Raw genomic sequence first — 7,500 nt, forward strand, 5'->3', positions numbered from 1 at the left:
TTTTCTAGCCTTATGCTAGTTCCTTTTTCCACTTTGCTGGACTTAGACTTTTAGTCGTAGTTTTATCTCGACTTTGTGTATTTACGAGAGTCTTTGTAGGACTCTGTATTCTTTTGATAGTCGATATATTTCTCGACTTTATGTATTTACGAGTGTCTTTGTAGGACTCTGTATTCTTTTTATAGTCGATATATTTCTCGACTTTGTGTATTTACGAGTGTCTTTGTAGGACTCTATTCTTTGCAAGTCGTTGTTATTTCCCGACTTTGCATATTTACGTATATCTTTGTAAAGACTATATTCTTTTGAATGTCGATATTTGATCGACTATTTATATTTACATGTCTTGGCAAATTTGGCCATTTATGTCTTAAAGGGACTCATTGACTGGTACTTATTTATCTTTTGGATATTTGTGTGAACATTACAGTGTAACGGATCTTGTAATTCTTGCTCGCTTGGAAACCTCTATTCTTCGATCTTGTTTGTTTTTGTTTCTTTTGAAGGAAATAATTATTCTTTAATCAGAACTCTCGTTTTTTGAACCTGGCCCTTCCCCTAGGCGTCACAATATATATATACATACATACATACTGTTATCATAGTCACCCCCTGGTGCTAATTACATTCTCTATTTTTGCGATGCTCTCGGACTAGGAGTAGTGCCTAGCCAGCTAATGTTTACATACAGACGCGAATTCACGGTCTGATATTAAAGTGTTTTAGATAAAATGTATCTAGAGATACGTTTATTCTTGTGAGATTTACGGTGCTCTAGTTATGTAAGAATTTATAGAAATACATATTGTAATTGCTTTTGATGTATGATCCATGTACGGTGTGTATTTGACGATATTGAATGTATCGTTAGGATGATGCCAAGATTGTTGGAACCGTGGTGCCAACTCAAATGCTTAGAACAATGAAAGAGTTGTTCTTTCTGTCTCTTTCTCTGCTGCGTGAAAATGGAGATGGACATGTAGTCCTTTTGCTGGGGGAAGTAATAGTTGGGAAAAGAATAAATGGGAGGAATAACGGGAATAGATATAATGGAAAACACGCAGGAGGGAAAGAGCAATGATTTCTGGTGAGTTATGACTGCATATCTTGGTAGGATGTATATTATTTGAGATGATTAGCAAGGATCCAATTTTCATGTGTTTATAGGAGCAGAACTTGTTCGAAGTGGTTAGATAAAGATAATATAATTTGTGCGTGTTTGTAGGACTGTGATGATAATAGGAATTGGTGTTTTAATTGCATGGAATGCAATATGATGACTATGTTGATGTAGAGGCAGTAGCTCAACTGAGTAGAAGTGGAAACATTGAATAATTACCTCATATGATAAGAATGTGCTGGATTTTGAGATGCAATGATAAATGTGTTCATTTAGTTCTGTACTGTTAGGCTTATTCAATATAGGTATAGAGAAAATTACCTAATATCTTTTTATGTCCTTCATGTATTATGATAATTAATGTGGGATGATGATTTTTCCTAACTGAAAGGGGATAAGATATATTTACATAAGGAAGTGTGAAGAAGGAAATGAAATAGATATCCGTTTATTGTCACTCCACCTTTAAGGGATGAGGCAAGATCTGTTGTTGTCCTCCTAGATCCTTTATTTACTAACTAATTGCTTTAAGGTTAGAGACTGTCACGTGACAGTTGGGGGCCCCAGATCCGGGATCCAGAACCAGACAAGGAAGCCACAACCAGTCAGATACAGTTGCAAGTAAGAATTACACATGTAGGAACCCCCCCCCCCCAGAGTAAACTCCCAAGGACAGAGGTATGTTGTGTTGAAAAAATTATTTAAATGAAAGTGTGAAATATAAAGTGAAATATATTCTGTATACAATGGCTACGTATAGCAACCAAGTAGAGATGGGTAGTGACCACAGTGATGAAGTGGAAGTGCATGAACAGAATGTGGAAATAGATGAAATAGTTATGAGTAAAGCCGTGCACGAATTTGTGGAAAATCCTGATATGCATAATTTGTACCAGCTTAAGGTAGACGACTTGCACAAGTTAGCGGAGGTATATGACATTACTGTGTCAGACGCTCTCAAGGGTGATTCACAGAAACAAATCATGACAGCCTTGGTCAGGAAGGAAGTTCTTGGCAGAATTAGTGGGAATGAGTCAGAGAAAGAAGAAGGGCAGTTAAGTGGCAATGTAGAGTCGGATAAATGTGACTGGCGAGTGCAAGTTGAGATAGAGAAAATCCGAGCAGATAAGGAATTAAAACTAAAGGAGATGGAAAACAAAATAAGATTAAAAGAGATAGAAGTCTGGGGTGCACAAGGAGGAAGAAACGCAGGAGGCGGAGGAGATGATAGGGTCAGTCAGTTACCCGAATTTATAGAAGGAGAGGCAGAAGACTTCTTTATCCAGTTCGAAAAACTAGCCACCATCAGAAAATGGGAGAGAGCGGCTTGGGCGATGTTGGTTCAAGCGAAATTCACGGAAAAGCGAGGGAGGCCTTTGCAGGTTTATCATTACATGATTCAGTCCGATACCACAGAGTGAAGGAGGCTGTGCTCAAGACAAGTGAGATGACACCTGAAGTATATAGGAGGAAACTCAGAAATATGAAGAAGACAGATGGGCAGACATATGGCGAGTTGGCCAGGGAGAGTACCATGCGATTCGAACGGTGGTGCAAATCGGAGAGAGTAGAAGACTTTGAGGACCTGAAACAGTTGATGTTGTTGGAACACTTTACAGAGATGGCGCACCCCGATATCAGATATGAAATCTGTAGGAGTCGGATTAAGAATATAACGGATGCAGCACAGTTAGCGGATGAATTGACTGTTATGCGGAAGATGTGTACAGGGCAAGTGAGCCACAAGCCAGTTGGAATAAGGAATGTGGGACATGCTTATGGAAGGAATGACCAAAGAGTAGGCCACTTTGATTATAGGCAGGACCATTACAACCCCCAGAGATCGCAACCCCATTATGTTCCGCAGTATCAAGAGAGAAGTAAACCTAGGAACCCACCCCAGTATAACCCTATGAGGCAGCAGAATTTTAACGGTTATGTGAACAGGCAGGAAAGGTCACATGTGAAATGTTACGGATGTGGAGAGAGTGGTCATGTGCAGTATCAGTGTAGGAAAGTGCCCAAATCTGCTGGATTGACTGTGGCATGGAGGAAACCACAAGTGAGCTTGGATGTAGAACCTAAGAGGAAGGAGAAAATTGTGGATAGTTTCCAACCGTTCATAACAGAAGGAACGATATCATTACCTGGAGGATCAAAGAAGCAAATAAAAATCCTAAGGGATACAGGGGCGAATCTGAGTCTAGTCCTCCGAGAGACATTGGATTGGACCGAAAGTTCATATACCGGTGAAGAGGCTAGAATAAGAGGTGTGGTTGCAGGAACGAATACCCCATTGCATTATGTAGAAATAGACACAGGATATGTTAGTGGCAAGGTGAAAGTTGGAGTCCGTGAAGAACTCCCTATAAATGGCGTGGATATGCTTTTGGGAAATGATTTAGCCGGAGATAAGGTGGTCCCAGAGCCAATAATGATTGCTAAACCCCTCGGGAATGTGAAGGATGTGAATGTCGACGTGCAAGGTGAAGGAGATGTCTTAGATATTGGAATTCGGAAGAAGGTCCAAAGTGACTGTGGAAATGGAGAAGGAACTCCAGTTGCAGGGAGTAAGGAATCTCTGAGCGGAGGTGAAGTAAATGCAAGTGAGGAGAGTGCGGATGATGGAAGTATCCAAAGAATTTACCCAGCTTGTGTAGTGACCAGAGCCATGATGAGGAATAAGGAAACTAACGATGAGGATATGGGTTTAGGTGATATATTTGATGAGGAAAGGGAACATAAGCCTGTGAAAGATGAAAGTGTGGAGATGAAATTAGAGATATCCCCTGATTTCAATGTTGGCAGGAAGGAACTTATCGAGGCCCAGCGCAATGATCCTACTTTGAAGGAATGCTTTGGAGAAGCAAATAGAAATGGCGTGTCTGATGATAGTTCTACTGGATTCTATCTTCACGACCATGTATTGATGAGGAAGTGGAGACCTGCGAGTGTACCCGCAACAGAACATTGGGAAATGAAAATGCAGATAGTGGTACCGAAGAAGTATAGGCATACATTGATAGCCTTGTCTCATGAATCTAGTTTGGCAGGACATCTAGGAGTGAGGAAAACAGCAGGGAAACTGTTGACTCATTTCTATTGGCCAAGCCTGAAGAGAGATGTTGCGGAGTTCTGTAAAACTTGTGACGTGTGCCAGAGAGTGGGTAAACCGAATCAAGTGATCCCACGAGCACCATTGCAGCCCATACCAGCATTTTGCAAGCCGTTCAGCAGAATAATAATCGATTGTGTTGGACCTTTACCGAGAACTAGGAGAGGAAACTCCTATTTACTGACAATAATGTGTGTAGTCACGAGATTCCCAGAGGCTATTCCACTAAGGAGTATTCATGCCAAGAGTATAGTGAGAGAGTTGGTGAAATATTTCTCTTGGGTAGGACTCCCAGAGGTGGTACAATCCGATAGAGGAAGTAACTTCACTTCCGGCATGTTCAGGAAGATATTGAAGGGCTTGCATATTGAACAGAAGTTGGCAAGTGCATACCATCCACAATCACAAGGTAGCTTGGAGAGATTCCACCAAACTCTTAAGAACATTCTGAGAGTATACTGTGAGGATCTTGGTATAGATTGGGATGAGGGAGTCCCACTAGCTTTATTTGCGGTCAGAGATGCAGTACAGGAATGGACTGGATTCAGTCCATTCGAACTAGTGTACGGCCATGATGTGAGAGGTCCTTTGAGCATGATGAAAGAGAAGTGGCTCGGCAAGAGTGATGACCCACATTTGTTAACGTATGTATCAGAATTCAAGAGTAGATTGATGAAGGCGAGGGAACTTGTCGCAGAGAATCTGAAGAGTGCACAACAGGAGATGAAGAAGTGGTATGACAAGAAGGCGAGAGTGAGAGAATTCAAACCAGGTGACAGAGTTTTGGTGTTATTACCTATCCAAGGGGATCCCTTGAAGGCAAGATATTGTGGTCCATGGACAGTTGAGAAGAAGGTAGGAGAGCTGAACTACATAGTCAACAATCCTGGTAGGCAGAAGAAGAACCAGTTGTGCCATGTGAACATGATCAAACATATCATGGAAGGGAGGAGGAGAAGACGGAAGTACCCGAGGAGATGACTGAGTTGAGTTGCGGTGTGGTGAATGCAGAACAAGAAATGGATGATGGAGAGGAGGAGAAATTCAGCAGGTGCGAGGAGAACTTGGAGAACTCGATGGTGTTAGAGAACCTAGGAGCTAAGCTGAATCATCTGAGCAGTGAAAGGAGAGATGATATCATCCATGAGATACATAAGTGTGGAACCTTATTTTCTGATACTCCGAGAAGATGTACTTTGGTGGAACATGATGTCGATGTAGGTGATGCCAGGCCGATAAAGCAACACCCATACCGAGTGAATCCAAAGAAAAAGGAAATTATGAAGAAGGAAGTCCAGTATATGTTGGAAAATGGATTAATTGAGGAAAGTAACAGTGCGTGGAGTTCCCCGTGTGTGTTAGTATAGAAGGCAGGTAGTGATTCGTACAGGTTCTGTACAGACTTTCGGAAAGTGAACCAAGTGACTAAGAGTGATTCGTACCCGATACCAAGGTTGGATGACTGTATCGATTGTGTGGGAAAGGCGAAGTTTGTCAGTAAGCTAGATATGTTGAAAGGGTACTGGCAAATAGGTTTGACGGAGGGGGCCAGAGAAATCTCTGCCTTCGCGACAATGGATGGCTTGTATCAGTACCGGGTGATGCCATTCGGGATGCGCAACAGTGGGAGTACGTTCCAGAGATTGATTAACAAGGTGTTGGCAGGAGTGACTGGGTGTGCAGTCTATATCGATGATATCGTCATATATTCTGAAACTTGGGAAGACCATGTAGAGCAAATTTCAAATGTCTTCCAGAGACTGAATGATGCCAACTTGACAGTGAATCTAGTTAAGAGTGATTTTGCAAAGGCAAAGGTTGAATACTTAGGATATATGGTAGGCCAAGGTGAAATACAACCCGTTGATGCCAAGGTGAAGAGTATCAACGAGTGTCCCGCTCCTAAGAACCGTAGAGAGTTGTTACGATTCTTAGGCATGAGCGGTTACTATAGGAGGTTCTGTAGGAATTTTTCCACAGTAGCTTTACCATTGACTAGGCTGTTGTCAAAGGGTACCAAGTTTGTGTGGGATACACATTGTGAGGAGGCTTTCACAACTATAAAAAGGATGTTAATGAGTGACCCTATACTTATCACTCCTGATTTTGAGAGACCGTTCAAATTGTATGTGGATGCGAGCAACGTTGGCGTAGGGGGAATTTTAGTTCAGGAGAAAGAGGATATCGACCACCCGATATGCTACTTTTCAAAGAAATTCCTCCCTTATCAGAGAAACTACAGTACAGTTGAGAAGGAGACTTTAGCCTTGATCCTTAGTTTGAGTCATTTTGACGTATACTTGAGAGGGTCCGGATATCCTGTTTCTGTGTTTACTGATCATAACCCCCTGGTATTTTTACATAAGATGAAGAATGATAACCAACGGTTGATTCGATGGCGTTTGATGCTTCAGGACTACAATCTGATAATACGGCATGTGAAGGGAGCGGATAATATCCTGGCGGATACACTGTCCCGTCTTCCTTCTCCAACATGAGTCAATCCAAGGATCGCCTCATGTCTTGAAGGGGGAGGGTGTTACCATAGTCACCCCCTGTGGCTAATTACATTCTCTATTTTTGCGATGCTCTCGGACTAGGAGTAGTGCCTAGCCAGCTAATGTTTACATACAGACGCGAATTCACGGTCTGATATTAAAGTGTTTTAGATAAAATGTATCTAGAGATACGTTTATTCTTGTGAGATTTACGGTGCTCTAGTTATGTAAGAATTTATAGAAATACATATTGTAATTGCTTTTGATGTATGATCCATGTACGGTGTGTATTTGACGATATTGAATGTATCGTTAGGATGATGCCAAGATTGTTGGAACCGTGGTGCCAACTCAAATGCTTAGAACAATGAAAGAGTTGTTCTTTCTGTCTCTTTCTCTGCTGCGTGAAAATGGAGATGGACATGTAGTCCTTTTGCTGGGGGAAGTAATAGTTGGGAAAAGAATAAATGGGAGGAATAACGGGAATAGATATAATGGAAAACACGCAGGAGGGAAAGAGCAATGATTTCTGGTGAGTTATGACTGCATATCTTGGTAGAATGTATGTTATTTGAGATGATTAGCAAGGATCCAATTTCCATGTGTTTATAGGAGCAGAACTTGTTCGAAGTGGTTAGATAGAGATAATATAATTTGTGCGTGTTTGTAGGACTGTGATGATAATAGGAATTGGTGTTTTAATTGCATGGAATGCAATATGATGACTATGTTGATGTAGAGGCAGTAGCTTAACTGAGTAGCAGTGG

The sequence above is a fragment of the Oratosquilla oratoria genome, chromosome 2 (assembly GCF_046742065.1).
Source record: "Oratosquilla oratoria isolate Oo_2021 chromosome 2, ASM4674206v1, whole genome shotgun sequence".
NCBI lineage: Eukaryota > Metazoa > Arthropoda > Malacostraca > Stomatopoda > Squillidae > Oratosquilla > Oratosquilla oratoria.